Below are 17627 nucleotides of genomic sequence, written 5' to 3'. Positions count from 1 at the left end.
AGCACAGCTACAGCTGCAGGCAACATAGGAAACTCTTTGAAAATTAATAATTTATATTTGACTCTTCGTAATGGCTAGTTTGGAATAATTTTAATTCTGCTCACATATCCCACTAAATGTTACTTAGTAAATAAATTTGTCCCACCATCTCATAAAATATCATAAATTTAAAGGCTGGTATGAAATAAAGAGTCTGAAAGATCTTGCAGGATTCTTTATATTTTAATTCAAACTGAAATTATTAAAGAGAAGATAATTGGTACAGCCAAATTAACCCAAGGGTTGACTAAAGAAACCTGGGCCAGCATCAGCCTGACCCGGTGTAATGCTGTAATGTCATCATTAACTGCCTTCAAAGGCAAGAGCAATTAAGTAAAGGGTAAAAGCAGTATCAAGGCTGTAATTTGTTGCATAAGACCATTATTTAGAAAACAACCTTTTGACACAGAGAATTAATTTTTTTCTCTGTCTGCTGCAAATTGGGAAATATGAAGGGTAAATAAAATGACCTCTGCCAGGACAGGTTTCCTGGGATAAGTGCCTGCTCGGTTAGGGAGCCGATAATTTCTGGCCATTTCTGCACCGTTCAGATACCAACCAGCTTCTCTGTGCCTGGTCGCGCACACGCTTCCTGCCGCAGCCGCTCTCTCAGAGATGTCAGCGGCGAACCCCGCACCGAGCCCGTGACACAAACCCGCACCGAGCCCGTGACACAAACCCGCACCGAGCCCGTGACACAAACCCGCACCGAGCGCCGCGTTCCTGGAACCGGCGGATTATCGGGGCGGCCCGCACCGGCCGCGGGAGGCTCGGGAGCGGCCGGAACTCTGAGCGGCCGGAGCTCCGCACCCGCACCCGCGCCGGCCGCGGGCCCGAGCGGCTCCTCGCCCCGGGGGCCGTTCCGAGCGTCACCACCACCGGCCGCTGGAACACCGGCTGCGCCCGAGGGACGGACAGGGCCGCTCCGGCTGCCAGGGGCGCCCCTGTCGCCCGGATTGGCGGCGCCGCCGCGTCCCCGCCGCTGCCGCCGCCCGGCGCGGGCAGGAGCGGCCAGTGCCATGAGCCGGGGCTGAGGCGAGGGGCTGGTCCAGTGCCGAGAGCCGCGGCTGAAGGTGAGGGGGCCGGGCAGTGCCGAGAGCCGCGGCTGAGGTGAGGGGGCCGGGCAGTGCCGTGAGGGGCCCCGGGGGCCGGGCAGGGCGGATGGCGGCCGGGGGAGAGCCGGGAGCCTGCGGGGAGCGGGGCCGGGCCGGTGCGGGGCTGGGCGGGATGGAGCCGCTGCTCCTCGGCGCGGGAGCGGGGTTTGCCGAGCCGGGGGTGCCGCTGGGCAGGAGCTGCCGGAGTACGAGCGACACCTTAAAAACAAGCGACAGAGGAGGCGGCAGCGGTCGCTCCTGCTGAAACCGGGGGAGAATTTTGCAGTTGGCTTTTACCACCCAAGGCGAGGGGTTTCCTATCTACTAAAATTGTTTCCTCCCTCTTGCCCTAGCTGTCGGCTCCTTGGTTTCTGCTTCTCTTTTAATTTTCAGTGTCATCTGTGTTATCTTCATTGCAGTTCAGGGGCTAAACCCGTGTACTGTGTCTCTTCAGCGTGTGCTAAAGTTCCTCCTGAATGTTTGTGCTGAACTTCTTGGTGATTTTTATCTGTCAGCAAATGTCTTGAGGAGTTCCTGACCATAATTTTGGGAAATGAAGTGTACAGCGGAGGTTAATTTAAACTTTTGTATGCCACTTCAGTATTATAACCATAAGATAAATTAGCGTAATTCTTCAGTGCTGTAAGATTATCATCTGTTAAGATGCTTTGTCATACTCCTCTTTCAAGATTATATTGCCCGTGCAACTCAGGAAAAATAAGGGGTTACAATTTCAGGGGTGTATATTTTTGCAAGAAGATGTTGTCTTTTTAGTACTGAAATAACTTAATATTCCTAAATTGAATAAAATTCAGGCAGCGTGAGTACTCTGTTTTGATTTTCTTGGAACTGAAAATGTGCTAAATGAGAGGTAAAAGGACTTTAAACGTAAAAAGGTAAACTAGAGACTTGGGATGTTAAAATTGACTTTCAAAGACTCTGATATCTGTTTTATGATTTATGAGTGATGACTACTCTGATTAAGAGTAGATTACTACTCATTAATTATGCTCCAAGTAGGTGCTGAGGCTTGAGGTAGTGTTCCTAAAGCAGTGCAGGGTGCTTTCGCCCTTGAGTAAAAGACCAAGAAGTTGATTGTGTGCTCAGAGATGTCTTACATTGGAGTTTGCTGGGGTATGGCCTGGGAGTTGTACTGGCAAGCTGAGCACTTCTCTTGTGAGCACTTCTGGTCCATGCAAAGAACTTACTGAAATGAGTTTCCTATTCCAGGAAAAAAAATCATTTAATAAAATCCAGAGTTAAAACTTGAAGAAGGACATGGCCCAATAGTGTGTATTAATTGTATATTTCTTTTTGTGTGATAACAACTCTTAAGACTTCCAGATTTTAATACCAAATGCTTAGCTGTTTCTAACTAAAGAACTTCTAAACCAACTGTTTTTCAAAGTAAAAAATGTGGAGCAGGAAGCCTGGACGTAATGGGTAATGCCAGTAATTTCTCTGTTGTGGTAGGTGTAAACAAAGTAATGGGAGATAATGAAGCATACTTAGCAAATAAAAGGCTAATATAACTGAAGTACATTTAAAATCATGGAGCTAGAGGACTGAGATGCTCTGTGGCATTCAAACAGCTTTTTAGTTGATCCATATGGGGACTGTGCTGCTCTACCCCTGCCTTCTGTGCCAGCTCAACCAATTCCCTGTGATGAAATCAGAAGGTTTCTCTTGTAGCACATCTGAAAGGCCACCAGAGTTACACTGTGTGGGTGAAGGTGACCAGTCACAGGCATGGCAGTGGCCATAGGTAAGGACATGTTCCCCTCTCCTGCTCTCCAGGACTGAGCTTTAGCCAGTTTTTTCCTGTGAGATGAATAAACTGTGGTGCTGAGTGTGCAGAGTGTAACTGACACCTGCCCAGGAGCTGAGGAAAAATGAGCACTGTTTATTAGGATAAACTGTGGGTTCCAAAAGAATGGAGGGGAGGGTGAGTAAATTCTGGTCTTAAACACAGTCTTGGAGCTTGGAAAAGTCCCTCAAATCTCTGGATTTTTATTATTTTTCTTTGGTAAGCTAGAAATTGTGGTATCAGATGTCCACAGTAGTAATGCTAATTCAGTGTGCTCTAAAACATTTATCCATGAATAAAGGTCTCATGTTCTAGAAACCCTTTCTGCCCTAAATGAAACAATCAGATGACAATGTATGCTGGAAAATGAGAGCATAATGTAGGCTTAGAGATTAGAGAAAAAAGGATAAGAGTTAATACTGTGAGCTTCATGAGTGTGTACTTTGTATTAGAAGAGATGTATTCAGAGTAGAAACCAACTCTGGAAGTGCACAAGGGTGCCACATGTGCCTGATAAAGGGCATGAACATTTTTAAGTAATGCAAAGTGGACACTTGAAAGGATGTCTTGTGCTTTCAAGGCGGAGGAGGGTAGAACAGTGAGCTACTGAGAGAACAATATCATGTCAGAACTGTTGATACAAAAAAAAAAAAAGTGTACCACTCCTTATTGTAGAGGATTGTGCTAAATGGTTCAGATTCACAAAGTAAAGTTTTTGTGGGTTGGTTTGGTTTTTCTTTTTTGTGGGCAGGGTTTGTAATGCAAGTGGTTGAATTAATCTTCTTTACTGGACAAAAATCCCAATTATTGTGTCATAAAAATATATGATCAACTGTTCTTGAGAGAATTGTGAATTATCTCTTTTTGGAGGTCGGCTTCTATAAAGCTTCTGTTAACATGGCAAGCACAGAAGTCTGAAGGCAGAAAGTTAACAATAATTGATCAAAATCCCATTTTCAGCTTAAGACAACAAGACCTGAAGGTTGTGCATTGGCTGAGGATTTATCCTCACCCAGCAGCCTCAGCCCCTGCTCCCTCAGAGGCTTGTGAGGGATGAGGGTTGACCTGCAGAGATAGCACTGAAGTGATATTCTCTTCAGAAGAGCTATAAGTGAATGGATTTGCTTGGGTTTGGGCCCATCTTTGTGTATCACAGGTCCTAAAGTATTTACGTACTTGACAAATGGAATTTTAAGTCTTTTAAGGTGATTTTTATGTTCTTTCACACAAATCTTTAATGGAGTTTTGCACTGGAGGCTGCCTTTTGCTAACTTGGTTTCTTGAGTTTGAGCCTGCACAGAGCAAAATCTCCTCTCCTCGGTCAGCGCAGTAACAATGCAACCAGTGTAGTGCAGGACTCCAGTCAGACCAGTTCAGTAATGCAGAATCTGCCTCTTTCATCGTTTCCTTTAGTGGACTCCTTGATGACCATTATCTCTGAAAAATAAAAAACAAGTGTCTTAAGTTGAAACTGCTCAATTGAAGCATCTCAGAGGCATTGCTTGAAGACCTCCTGTGTTAGCCACAGCCAGTCTTGCTTCTGTTGGAAATGGCGAGAGAAATGAGGCAGAGGAGCAAGTTTTGGTGATAGAGTAGGTCAGAGTGACTGAGGTGTCTGCAGTGTGCAGTAATCCCTTTAAGTTTTGCTGGTGTTTTTTCTTCCTGCTTCACCCTCTGGGAGGAGAGAAGTTCCAGGGTGTTGTGTTATTTACCAGTCATATTTATTCTCTGGGTACTGTTGTCTCTGTTGAAACCAGTTGTTAGTGTCTTCGGAGAGACATGAGAATATAATGATAAAACAGGGTTTATTCTCTGATCTTGCCTTTCTGCTCCTCAAAACTCCTACTTCTCTGTTCATTGTCTTTCCTATTTGTTTTAACTCTCTCCTCTCCTGACTGTAAGGTGTGATACTCTGCTGTGCAGAGTCCAAATCAATACCCAGTGCAGCTGGCGTTCTAAAAGGGAAGAGGACTGATGGGCAATGGATAACAAGATCAATAAACATGGTAAACAGTGGTGTTCCCCATAAAGGCCAGGAGGGCAGCAGAAATGAATTGTTGTGTGAACCAGGCTTTAATATGCATTATGCTGGGTCTCAGTGGTTTATAAAGTGTTGTGCTCTCTGACCCTGCTGGTGTTGGATGACAGGAATATTGCAGGAGAATGTCCCTTAGTGCTGTGACTGTGTTGCATGTCCTGCAGGATTGTTATCCTGGAGCTGTAAGAAGATGGGATGCTCAAGCTTAGAACAGGATCTCTTTCAAGAGTATGAAAATGGTTATTCAGGCATTGGAGTGCTCTTTTAAGGGATCTGTTTGATCTAAAAAATTGTTATATTGGGTTTTAATAGTGGAAATACAAGACAGAGCTACAAGACTTCAGAGATTACTCTGGATTTCATGTGTTTTGTTTAAATTACACTTCAGTTGTAAAATAGGACTGCAAAATTATAAGCACAAAGGTATGGACTCCTTTGATACTGGGAACTTCAAAGCAGATGGCAGAGGAGTGAAATGTGAGCATGACCTCTCATGAGCTGCAGTAAAGTACTGATCTGAAATTAAATAGAGAGATGTAAAAAACATTCTGTTTCCCTGGAAGTCAGGATTAAGACTGAGAAAAGAAAACTGTTTTTATGAGCCCAGACAGGCTGGAAGAATGAGGGTTCTGTGTGGGGAAGGAGCTGGTGGTGCTCACACGCCTGTGTTGTGGGAGCTTGTGTAGGAAATGTCACCAAACATGTGACATGGAGAGACAGTGGAAGTTGTCCGAGTTGTGCTGGCTGTCTCCTGCCTGCGAGCTGCAGCCTGTTCTGCTTGCTTGGCCTCTGCAGCCCCAGGTACACAGAGCCTGCCTGTGCTGGGCTCTGCCAGGGATCCTTCCCAGGCTCCTCCGGCTGAGCCAGGAGCGATGCAAGAGCAGAGCATTGCAGAGCATTCCCACAGCCCGGCCTGCTGTCACCTCCCTCTTCTTGTCCCCATCTCCCTGCCCCACTGTGGCCGGGGCAAGGTGGAGATTCTCTCTGGATGATTTCCAAGCTGGGCATTACCATTCTGCTTGCTTAATATGTATCTGTCATCCCTGTTGCCCGCAGTGGCTTCACTTCTTTTCCTAGTACTCTTGTGTAATACTTGGGATTGGTCACATAAATAAATGTACTCTGGTGGGAAATGAAAGTGATCTGTACAACTCTGGACTTGTTTGGAGCTGCTGTGACGTTTGATAAGGCTTATCTTTGTAGGACCTCCTCAGTAGCATTTCTTTTCGTCTAATCATTTCCACACTTCTTCCTTTTCAACTTAACTTGAAGTATTAAACAAAGGAATTAGGAGAAGTGGATAGAAATAAGGGGGAGATAATCCTGAATGTCTGTCAACTCAGAAGCGTGCTGGTTAAAAAATGCTCTGCCAGGTTTTGAATAAACCTTCTGAGCAAATGCGTGACAACTTTACAGAAGTATTTTTATAGAAAAGAAAAAAGTGTTACTCTTCTATTTATATGTTATTTTTAGCGAGTAGCAAGAGATGTGGGTGGAGAACAGACCAGCTGTGCATACAAACTTTCTCCTACTTTGTATTTCCCTTTATTCCCTTTTATCATTCCCTTTTTCACAACAGGTTGAGTGTTCCCAGAAACCTTAACACTGCTGAGAGATTTCAGGCAAGCTGAAAGCAGTGCCTGACAGTTTCAGAAAATTCTGTGAGTGTCTGAAAAGATGCACTAAGAGGTATGTTGTATTTAAAAGTGTAAACATTTAGTCGTGTGGCTCTCCATTTCTTTTGTCATGCAGCTTTGAGATGTGGATTGGCTATGGTTTTGGAGTATTAAGCAGATTTTATGAACCTTTGCTTTTCTCTTGGTTGGCCAACTTTCCAGTTTTACTTTTAAATCCTGTCTACATCCTAGCTATCATTCTTTCTTCCATGTTAAAACTTCACAATTGAAATTATAAAAATGAGTAAATAGTGGTGCTGCCCCATGAGTGGTTTTGCTTTCTTGGGATATATTTTTTTAATCTGCTTCTTCTGTCCAGCTGCCCTAAGCAGTGCATTTACCAATGAAAATACCACGGGCTGACTGTTTTGCAAACGTCTTTGTGGACAAAAATGGGTGAGGTGTGAACAGTGGCTCCAGTAAGCCCAGCCAGATCAATGCTGGTTTGTGGTCTGTTCAGATCTCGGGCTGCTGAAGAAGGGATTGTCTGTTGGCATGACACTTCTGATCCTTCATGGAGCTGGGAGAGCTTTTGTGGGGGTGTGGAGGCTGTTCCTCATTTTCACAGAGAGGAGCTCATGGTGAGGAATGGAAGTGAGAGATTTCCATCCCGTGTGTGCATTTCCACTTGCACTGCTCAGTTCAGTTTCCTCAAAAGAGTGTCCAATGTTGTCTAAAGCCTTTGTTGTACCGAGCACGCAGAGGCAGCTCTGCAGGGATGGGAGCAGCTTCCTCATCCTTCAGTCCTCACTATTTTGTCACCTTATCCTGGAAGACAGCCTGAGCTGCCACTCCTGCTTGGCTTCTCAGCCCTGACCTCTCTGAGCAATTAAAAACCTCGTTTACACACCCACACCCTGACCAGTATGTGCTGTGCATACCCACAAACCTGCTCATGGTGCTTGTAATTCAGAGCTTGGCTCTCTTTGATAAACAAATGCCTGGTGGATGAATTAAGCATGGATATAGCAACACTGCCCTATGCCTGAAATTAGACTTGCCTGCATAATTCTGTAATTGGACAAGGCAGGATATGGCTTAAAGACACTTATTTCCCTTTGCCCTTTTGAATCCATCTGGTGGTTTTTGCTGTTCTTTTATCTTCCAGCAAATCAAGACCTTAAAATTGATGACCTAAAATTAATTTCCTTGAAGCTGCTTTAATGACACTTCCCTTTTTGTGCATGTGTGTGCACAAAATGTAACCCACATAGAGGGGAGTGCATTCACCCTTAACTGTTTTTTAGCTGACTGAGACTATAGAAATTATTTCTAAATGCAGTAGTAGAAACTTTTATGGTGTTGAAGGCATTTCCTGGACAAATTACACTGATGATCGCTGTTTATTGAATAAAAAATATAGGATAAGAAAGGGAAGACTTTAGCTCTTTTTTTACAAGGAAGTAACTGCAAAGGAGAATGACAATAGAGAGTTTGCATTAATACATCTTGAATGTAAAGTAGAACTGGAGTTCTTAAAAATTCATTAAAATCTTTTCAAGCTGTTCATATTGCACTGTGAATTCAGCAGGTAACTGGTGAATTTTGGTGTGTATTGCTACAAGCCACCCACCTGCTGACTTTTTTACTTTTCAGCCTGTGGAGTTGTCAGATGAAATTCCTGGAGACAGCTATGCTGATTAATGTTGTCAGAAGTGAGATCTGTGTGTGTTTTACAGCTCCCTATGTAGCTGGTCAAAATTTAGTATGTGCCTCTCTGAAATAGAGTTTTTGAGGAGTGATTTCATTTACAGAAGTCCCATTGTACTGGTCTACCTGAGGTCTGCCTTCCACTAAGTTAAGGACCTGTGTCTGTGTGCTATGTCTGAATGATGCCATACAGTAGCAAAGGTTGAGAGAAAATGAGTAATGGGTGAGGACACTTCTCAAGGAGTGCTGAAAAGTTCAGAAAACCTTTAATGAACTTAAACCTTTTAAGGAAAATTTTATTTTTCTTTAATTTCACACTGGTGGCCTGATTCAGCACTGTGTTGGGGTAGATCCATGCTGCTGAAAAAAGGAGAGGACAGCCAATCTTATTTTGTTTGCTTTTTTGGTTTGTTTTTTTGTTTGTTTGTTTTTGTTGTTGTTGTTGTTTTGGTTTTTTTTGTTTTTGTTTTGAGTATTCACATGACAAATTACCCTTCCAGGCTTGTTATCAGTACCACATTTTGAGAGAGGAAAACAGAGTGGGAAGGATCCCCATATGCCCAAGGACCTCACTTTACCCTGTCAGTGTAGTGACTTCCTTTCTCCTTTAGAGCAATATGTGTCTTTAGGTTCCTGTGAAATGATAATTTAAATTCAGAATGCCAGCAAAGCTGGGGTTTTTTTTGGTTTGGTTTTTTTTTTTTTTTTTTTTTTTTTTTTTTTTTAATCTATCTCACATGGTTTCTTAGCAATTAGGCATAAAAAAAAAAATGTTGTGGGAGGTGCTCATCATTTTCTGACTCAGTTGGTTTCAATTGGAGTCAGGCATGTGAAGCAGCTGTTAAGGTCAGGCAATCTGTAATTGACCTGTCGGATGTTGCAATTAAAGTGTATTGCAGCTGCTAGAAATAGGAGTTACCTCCATTGCTCCTGGAAAAAGCTGAAAAGCAACTCGAAACCAAACCACCAGAAAGCTTTAATATATTTCACTGATTCATTGAGTACTGCTCTCTTCTGTGTGTAATGCAAGAAACAGAGGGGAATGCAGATGGGGCTGCTGCCTTTGATTTCAGTGCTGTTTGTGGCAAGGCCTCTTTCATGTTCTGAATTACAAAGTCCAGGGAAAATTCTTGCCAATGTCTATCAGTTAATAAGTTTACACCTTGAAATGCTTAGAGTTGTTATAAAACTGTGGAAAACCTAAAAAAAAATATTTACATGAAAACATACGTGGGAATGCTTTTGCCACATATTGTTTTTTGCCTTAATGCTTTTGTGATGTGGATTTTGTGAAGTAGTAAGATGTACTGTAATAGAATAACTAGGAATTGTATAGTTGCTTCAGCCCTGTGCACTTCAGTGTATTTGTGTCTGACTCATAGTCCAGTGTTTTTAATCATAAAATGCTTAAGCCACTCTTTAATTCAAAATTAGTCATTGAGGGATGATACTGAAATGTATGTAGCAGTTGCAAGGCTCTAGAAGCTTTTGACAGTTCTCCAGAGCCTTTATGTCATGGCAGTCAGTTGGGAAGCTGGGGAGGTCTGAGTTGGCTGTCCTAATGGTTTTATTGAGCCTCACTTAATATCTGTGCTCATTGAGGGTCTGCAGTGTTTTTGTGTTGTGTGTTGTTGGGGTTTTGGGCTTTTTTTTTAATAAGCAAAATGCTTTGTCCTTAGCATGGTAAAAATTCAGGTCATTTGGGGCCATCTGGATTCCATTTCAGTGTCTTGGATGTTGTCTTGTGCTTGCCACTGTCCTCCAGCTGGAAAGCCACAGTGGTGCTGAACTTTTGCATTTTAGTTCCTAGATATTTGACTTGAACATAAATCTGAATGAGATGAGTGTTGCCTTAAGCACAAAGAGAAATGTCTGGTACTCGCCAATTCCAGATCTGACATTTTATTTTCTGGCTATTCTTAGGACAAGGATTCTTTAGAGTTTGTTTTGTTACCCTGCTATGGATTTTTCTATGAATGAGAAGTTTAAGTATTTTATGCACAGAAGCTGTCATCAGTAGTTTATGATCTCTGCACAGTTCTTGCTAGAATATGGGTGAGTCTAGAGCTGCATTAATGTGGTTCTCAGTCTTTGCTGTTGCTGTTTCAAGGTGTTAGTGACTCTTTATGATCTTACTTGTTCCATAATCTGTGTGAACACTGCTCTTTAGTCAGGTAAGTTAGAGCAAAATTTTTCTAACCTTCCTAATAATACTGAAACTAAAAATAACATGATTACTTGCACAAGGCTTTCAGAGAAATGTGGAATTCTAGTCCATTTTCTTCCAAAATTAGATCACAAAGAGCTTTTCTGTTCTTGTGGTGCTAATTTATGTTTCTTTTGCAGTTTCCAGGTAGCAGGAAATGCTGGTAATACCTTTCTCCATTAATTTTTTCATGGAATTCAGTGACAGGAGAGACTATTGCATGGCATGGAGTGATTGGCAGCACTGCTTCTCTTAGGTGCTGGGAACAATTATTTTAAAGAAACTTTGCAGAGAAGCTTGACTTTTGGGTTGAATTACTTTTGTCCCACCTAACTCAAACTTGATGGCAGCTCTTAAAAGACTTGCATGTTTTGAAGTCCTGTTTATTGACCTTTTCCTAACCTTTCCTGTCCTTTGGACCTTCTGGGGATTATGCTTGCAGAAGCTTCTGAGAAATCCTGATCTGTCTTAAATGCATTTTCTGCATTTATCAAAGGCACTTTTCCTTGGGTAGATGAGATGCAAGGAGGTGAACAACTGTAATCAATGTGCCCTCTAACAGCAGTTTCCAATGTTAATATTTGCAGCTTGCTCTGTATCTTCAGGTTCCTTAAGATAATTAATTGTCATGTATTAAGTACAACTGCCTTTCTAGTTAGGTATGAATACTTTATTTGTATTAAATGTAGCCCTCCTCCCTTCCCTAGACAGTTTAAGCTTTCTGAAAATAGCATTGCTTTGGTTTGTTCTTGTTTCGGTTTGTGCCAGCTGCCTGGTCTGTAGATCTTTGCCTGTTTTTTTTAATTGTTTATTTTAGTTGAAGAGTTATTACCTTCCTTCTTAGGGATGTGCTAGGTCTGAAAGGAAATGCTTCTAAGTATTAAAAGCTTGAGTGCTATTTAATAACACCAGAGAATATCCCCTTCTGTAATTTTGAAAACAACTCTGAGACCTATGGAAACCATGATTGTGTACTGTGTTTTGTCCTGTCAGCTTTAAAAACCACGAGGCACCTTGCATGCTAATCCTCTGCAGAATATGAAATTAAAATGAAGGCTGTACATAAGAAACATGACATTTGATTGATCATTAAAAATCCCCTGAAAAAAAAGATGTTTAGATACCTATGAGTAAATCTGTAGATTCCATTCCTTTTTTAATAATCTCTTATAACTACATTTCACATGGGTACCTAGAGGTTGAGTTACTAATTGGTGCTGCTCCTCTGTGTATCTGAGTTCAGCCTCATGTGGACAAACCTGTTTATTTTTAAAACCTTTTCATGTGAAGGTGTGTGATGTTTGTTTTACCTTGGCAGGTACTGGGACTAGTGCTGTGATTTTTTTTTGTTAGGGAAATTAATGTAAATGTTAAGAGGTCTTTGAATGCTCACTTGCTATCTGTAGACTGTTCTACCTATTGATGTGCATTTGCCCTGGGAAAAAAGAGCCTGCAAGACAATTCTGATAAGCCTTTTTTAATTTAGGATTCAGGGCACCTTCTTTTACCTAATTTTGGAAACATGCTTTTCTCTAAGTCACTCGGTCAAAATTTCCCCTAAAGATTTCATAGTGACCTTTAATTTAATCGCAGATGTGGGCAGAGTTTTCAGCTGTGGACAAATCCACAGAGGTTTTAGATAATCTTTTATCAGATTAATGAGGAGGTGATTTTTTTTTTCACTGAGATAAGAGAGCAAGTTACAATTCTGCACAGTTTAACCTTACCATTTACCCTTTCAACAGGGTATCATTTCTTACGTGTAAACTTTTGATGCTTTATTATTATAGAAATCCAGCATGTTCTGTTGAGGTGCAGAACTTGTGCAGTACCAGAAGATGCTAGTGTAGACTCTTTTCCCCTTTAGAAGAGAGCAAAAGCAGCAGTTATATATTTATTGTGCAGAACTGTAAGACCGTTGTTGGGGTTTTGAGAACCCAGCAGCTTGAGGAAAGTGGGAGAAGCTGGCTTTAGCTGGCTCTGAGTTTGCCCTTGTTTTAATGTGTCTGTTTCTGAATCCCTTGCTGCAGAAATTTCAGATCTAGGTCTGTAAACTTGTCTTTTTCTGGGGCATTTCTCTTCTCACTTGTGGCCAAATTATTTTTTTGGTAATTTTGATGCCAGCAACTAGCTACCTGTTATATTTTAGCATAATTTTAAGGACAGCAATATATGTTATAGGAAGTTACTACCAAAATCTGTAAGGGGGGGTGGGTGGGATATGGTGGTGGTTTGTTACTATTTTATTTTGTTCTGGAAACTAATGAAAGGTCCCCTTTGAACTGTTTAACGTGAAGTGTTTTGGAAGAAAAAGGTGCTACCTGTTGCTTGCAAGGACAATGATAAACAAGAATATAGTTCATAGGAGGAGAACACGTGAATGGAGAAAGTATTATGTATGTACTAGAATTTTTATTCATTCTTATTGTGCCAACTGGAAGTAAATGTTCTTTAATATAATTATAGTCTGGTGCAGTTTGAATCTGTTCCAAAGAGCAGAGCTTTGCCTAAAAGCTTCCTTTATTTCTCTTGTTAGGGAAAATGTTGGATTTCTTAAAAATGCTGCTTCAGTTCAGCCTTCAGAAAATCATTGAATAAGAAGAAGTTACATTTTTCTGAGTTTCTGGAGAACCTTTAACTGCATACTAAACTGCATGCTAAAATGCAGATTATTTTACTCAAATTTTTCTGAACTTAAAAGCATTTGTACAAAAATGTTTGGGTTTTTTTAATGATGCTCAGAGAGCTCCTGCTGGAGGTGTTTTAGCTCTCACCCAGCTGAGTTGTGCTGGCCTGGGTTACTCTGTCAGGAGTATGTGCTGTGTGTGTTATGATCCATGGTGGGTGGCCCCATCAGTTTTGGCCATGATCTGGGATTGGCTTCTGCTCAACACATTTAAAACACAGTCTTTTAATAGTACTTGATATTGATATCAACTTTTTCACTTCTGCCCTTGGATTTAAAACAGGTTTTGTTGGTTTTGTTTTTTCCCTCTTCCCCCCAACCTCTGCATCTCAAATCCAGTTGCATGAACTTGGAAAGTGAAGGAAACTTCCTTCTTGTTCCAGATGGAAACTGAGCTCTAAAGCCTTATCTCCAGGCTGGGTAACTGGATCCCTGACAGGAGGGTTTCACAGGGCTATTGTGTGATAGTAATTACCAACCCTGGCTCTGTAGTTCATTTAAAAGTAATGACTAGTGGATGTAAAAGGAACAATAGATGTTAACTATGGAATACATTAACTCATGGAGATGCCAGGGGAATTTAATTGATCATAATTAGAAATTTGAATGGGGATAGGAAAGAACGTTGAATTTTGCATTTTGTATCCCTTCATTTTTTGTCTTTTATGATATAGATCTGCTGAATGAGATGAAGTCCATGTGACAGATAATGTCCCAGCAGCTGTGCTCTCTGCTTCAGGGAGGGCATTCTGGGCTAAATGGGAATTGGCTTTACTTCTGTGGCAAAGCAGTACTTTTCACTAATATTGTGCTTCATTTTGAAGGACCTGGAATGGAGACTTTTTGCTCTTAACAGAAAATTTGGTCTGATGCTGAGAGCTCTGTTACTTATTTTAATTAAGTACAAAGAATTGCAGCAGTTCTCCCACATATCTCAGTGTTGGAAGGCAGGTAGTGCTTGAATCTTTAGTAAATCAAACAGAATCTAGAATTTCTGGGAACAAATATGAATTTCAGATCATTTTGCCTTGTGTAGGTGTTCCCTGTCTGAGAAAGATTTAATGTGCTGCTGGCCTGGTTTGGAACATGGCTGTAATGTGTTAGTGGGGTCCTGCTTCTGTTGATATAATCTCTCACTCCATAAGGAGGCTGCAGAGATTGTCTGAAACTAATATACTGCTTCTTCTTCCTGCCAAATGGAGGGTAAATTTAGAGTATGAAGTGTCTACCTGTTTTGAGTCTGACACTTGAAAATTACTATCATGTAATCCAAAATGATAAAAAAGTCCCCATGAATCCTAAAGAACAACTGGGTGTTTCTCCCAGTCTGCCAAAGCAGGAGCTGCCTGTTGGATGAGTGATGGCCCAGAAGGGTTACTGGGGAAAGCAGAGGCTTAACCAGTGCCACAGCTGTTCACAGGGAAAGATGTTTCTCAATCTGCATGAAGTTGAATTGTAGCATTATCAGTAATGAAGTTAGTTGTTTCCTGAACAGCATTTAGGACTTGTTGTTCTGGTGCAACTGACAGATACAGGGGAAAGCATTGCAGTGCTGTTTAATAACCTGTGAGGCTTTTCCTTTACTTAGGAGGAAAGGAATTTCTGTTTTGTGGAAAACACATTTTTTGGTCTGTGTTTAGTAGCAACAAAAATACAAATGTTGAACCTTGTTGCACATTATTCTGAAGGCATTTTGCACTCTACCCTTTCCCCCTCATGAAGATGTTGTAATAAGTAAGAGCAATGTGGTTGGAGTAGTTGGCTGCTGCAAAGCATGTGAATTTAGTTACCCAATCCAGCCTGTTTCTCGAGCTAAATGATTATGACTAAGTGTGGTATATGGAACTTTGACCTTTTAAGTTAGCTCCTAGTGTGCTGCTTTGTTGTTTGAATCACTTTCTACATTGTTAACATGAACAGAATTGCTTTGCTGTATAAAGTTGGTGGGATAATTGTCTAAGCTCTTGGATGGACTGTGTTTTCTCAGGGCTGTGAACGGGTGCTTTCTGGGGCACAGCTGAAGAAGGGTGGGGTGTGTTTGTCCCCTGCAGGAGGAGGGAACAGGAGGGTGTTTATGCTGCTGGGCAGAAGCACGCATTGCTGGGTGCTTGGCTCTTCCTGTGAACTCCCCATTAGTCATTCCTGGGAAGGAGCACAGCTACTGCAGTGACACTTACAAGAGGTGTCATGGCCTAGCCCACACCTGGCCTCTCCCTGGGTGTCCCTGTTTGTCACCAGGTGCATCACAGCGTGGTGCAGACGTCTTGTCACCCAGGCAAAGACATCCTCAGCTGCAGCACCACTGCCTCGCTGCTCACAGGAAAGGGCTGGGCAAGGAATGTCTGTCCCAGGCAGCTGCTCTCCCTGTTTGCCTGGCTCAGTGTTTCCTGTTGTTGGAGCTTTGAAAGCAATGCCTGTAGGTGAGGATTATAAACTGCTCCTCCGTGGGAGATGGGGATGCAGTGCCTTGAGGTCAGAAGTGGAAATGGCAGCAGTTGGTTGGCAGCTATCTCATTCCACTCTGCAACAGCATTCAAAATTCAAACCTTTGGGGGAAAGGAATTCTTTTCTGAGCAGCCTTCTTTCCTTCCGGGTAAAAGTTCATGTTTTGAATCATTTGAAGCCTGAGGATGTAAGACTGTTACTCAGATCTGCCTGCCACATAACAAAACTGGTACCTTGCATCTTCAGAATCAACAGAAAAACCTTAAAGAGGCAGCCAGAGAATGGGGAACAGTGTGGCCTTCAAAAGGACCAGTGAAAACCTGTGTTTCTGCAAGTACCAATATAATCTGCATACAATCACTTTGGAATTGTGCCACTTCAGCTACTGAGGCTGGAACATCAGGTCTTCAAACAGCTGGGAGAGGTGCTGAGGAGTAGGGGAAGGAAAATGAGTGAAAAAAAATGTAGCCAGAAATGAGTAAGAAGTGAATCTGTTAAAATGATTTAAGGGGTAAAAATGTGTGGTTCAAGAGCCTGATGAAATAGCTTTATCAAAACCTAACACTTACAGAAAGAGCTGTCAAGGAAAAACTTCTCAGCATCTGCTTTAGGAAGAAAAAACAAAACAAAAGCCCAAATTCTCCACAATAAAACAGAGATTGTGTTCAGGAATGGATTGAAAACATGCTCTTTTATATGGCATAATTTGTGGTACAATAACGTGCTTGAGGTAGACAAATACTGGTTAATCAAGAATTTCCTTCCTTTCTCTGTTAAGGTAATCATGATGTTAAGAAAATCTTGCTTGTTCAGTAAGCAGTAAAATCTCCTTTCAGTACATTTGGTGTGTGCAAGTGAAGTTCATCTGTTTCAGGTCATTAGCACTGCATTAGCACAGCATGGCAACTGGTGTTTAAACACCAGCTAATTAATGTTCAGTGTAAACACAGTGTGCTAAAGAGCTATCCAAACCGATGAAGTTCTAGCTGATACAAAATGCCACAGTGAAAATGCTATTGGGAGGGGGGGATTGCTAATGTTTTTCTCCCACTTTCAGAGATTATTAATAAATGGTTAAGGCTGAACAGCAGAAAAGAAAGGGTCAAACTGATGCCAGCAGCAATGTGTGCAAGGGGGATTTTGTCATATTTGTGGGGTTTTGATGTTAGTTTGTTTTTTCTTTCCTTAGTGTATAGTGTTGTGATGGCTCAGTGACCTGGAAAATGTGTAGGGTTTTTGTACTTTCAAATTTTGGTGGGTTAGTTTTGCTGTTTCACAACTGGGCCAAAATATTAAACATGCGTGATAGTTGATGGCCCAGCACTATGGAAATGAGGTTGGATACTTATCTTGTCCAGTAGTATTTTTTTCCCCCTCTCCAAAATAAATTTGGGTATGTTCGTCCAAAAAATCTGATAATTTGCAGTCTGACCTATGTGAAATGGAACCATGTCTGTGGTGGACAGCAGACACAAGCATGGGTTCTGTCTGCTGGTGGTTCCCAGGTGTGCTAATCCAACAGGGAAATGAGAGACCAAATTTCTTACCAACATTAGCACTCACCAAGTTGTAGATACAGGTTACTGATAAGTGTACATGTAAACTTCAGGTAGCGGAGGATTCTTAATATTTGGGTAAATTAACTACTTGATCCACAGATGTAGTAAGAAAGGTAGCAACCTACTGAGCCCCAGGTGGGCTGGAGGCACATCCCCATCACTGAAAGGAGCTCTCTGTTAATGCTGCTGCTTGGATGGGCCAAATGGATTTTTGGGGAGGACAGAAGAAAACTTCCATGATAAAAGCTGAAGTCAGAAGTGATCTTTAGAAAGAATTTCTGTCTCCTAAGCAGTCATCAGAGCAAGGGTGAGATGTCAAGTGAAAGCTTGACCAGGGTCTGAATGTTTCTTTTGGTCCTTTGAACCCAAACTGGCTCACTGTGATATGCAGCAGAAATGAGACTTAAAAAAACCAAACAACCAAACC

The 17627-nt window shown here is 41.8% G+C and overlaps 1 protein-coding gene across 5 annotated transcripts in view; it reads left to right on the top strand.

The window, feature by feature from the left end:
* The first annotated feature begins 988 nt into the window (after positions 1-988).
* The window catches only part of TEX2 (testis expressed 2), a 44857-nt gene continuing 28218 nt past the window's right edge, over positions 989-17627 (top strand). The window contains exons 1-2 of one of the 5 annotated variants that reach the window (XM_041409462.1): positions 989-1112; positions 6558-6667. The gene's annotated coding sequence lies outside the window, so the exon portion shown is untranslated. Of the gene's footprint in view, positions 1150-1955; positions 2899-6557; positions 6668-17627 lie in introns of those variants that run through there. The other 4 variants (XM_041409463.1, XM_041409465.1, XM_041409467.1 and 1 more) reach the window with 4 other exon arrangements.

This window comes from Onychostruthus taczanowskii, unplaced genomic scaffold, assembly GCF_017590055.1.
Source record: "Onychostruthus taczanowskii isolate IOZ18803 unplaced genomic scaffold, ASM1759005v1 scaffold30, whole genome shotgun sequence".
NCBI classification, from domain to species: domain Eukaryota; kingdom Metazoa; phylum Chordata; class Aves; order Passeriformes; family Passeridae; genus Onychostruthus; species Onychostruthus taczanowskii.
The sequence above is the reverse complement of the archived record's forward strand: the minus strand, read 5'-3'. Positions and strand labels throughout refer to the sequence as shown.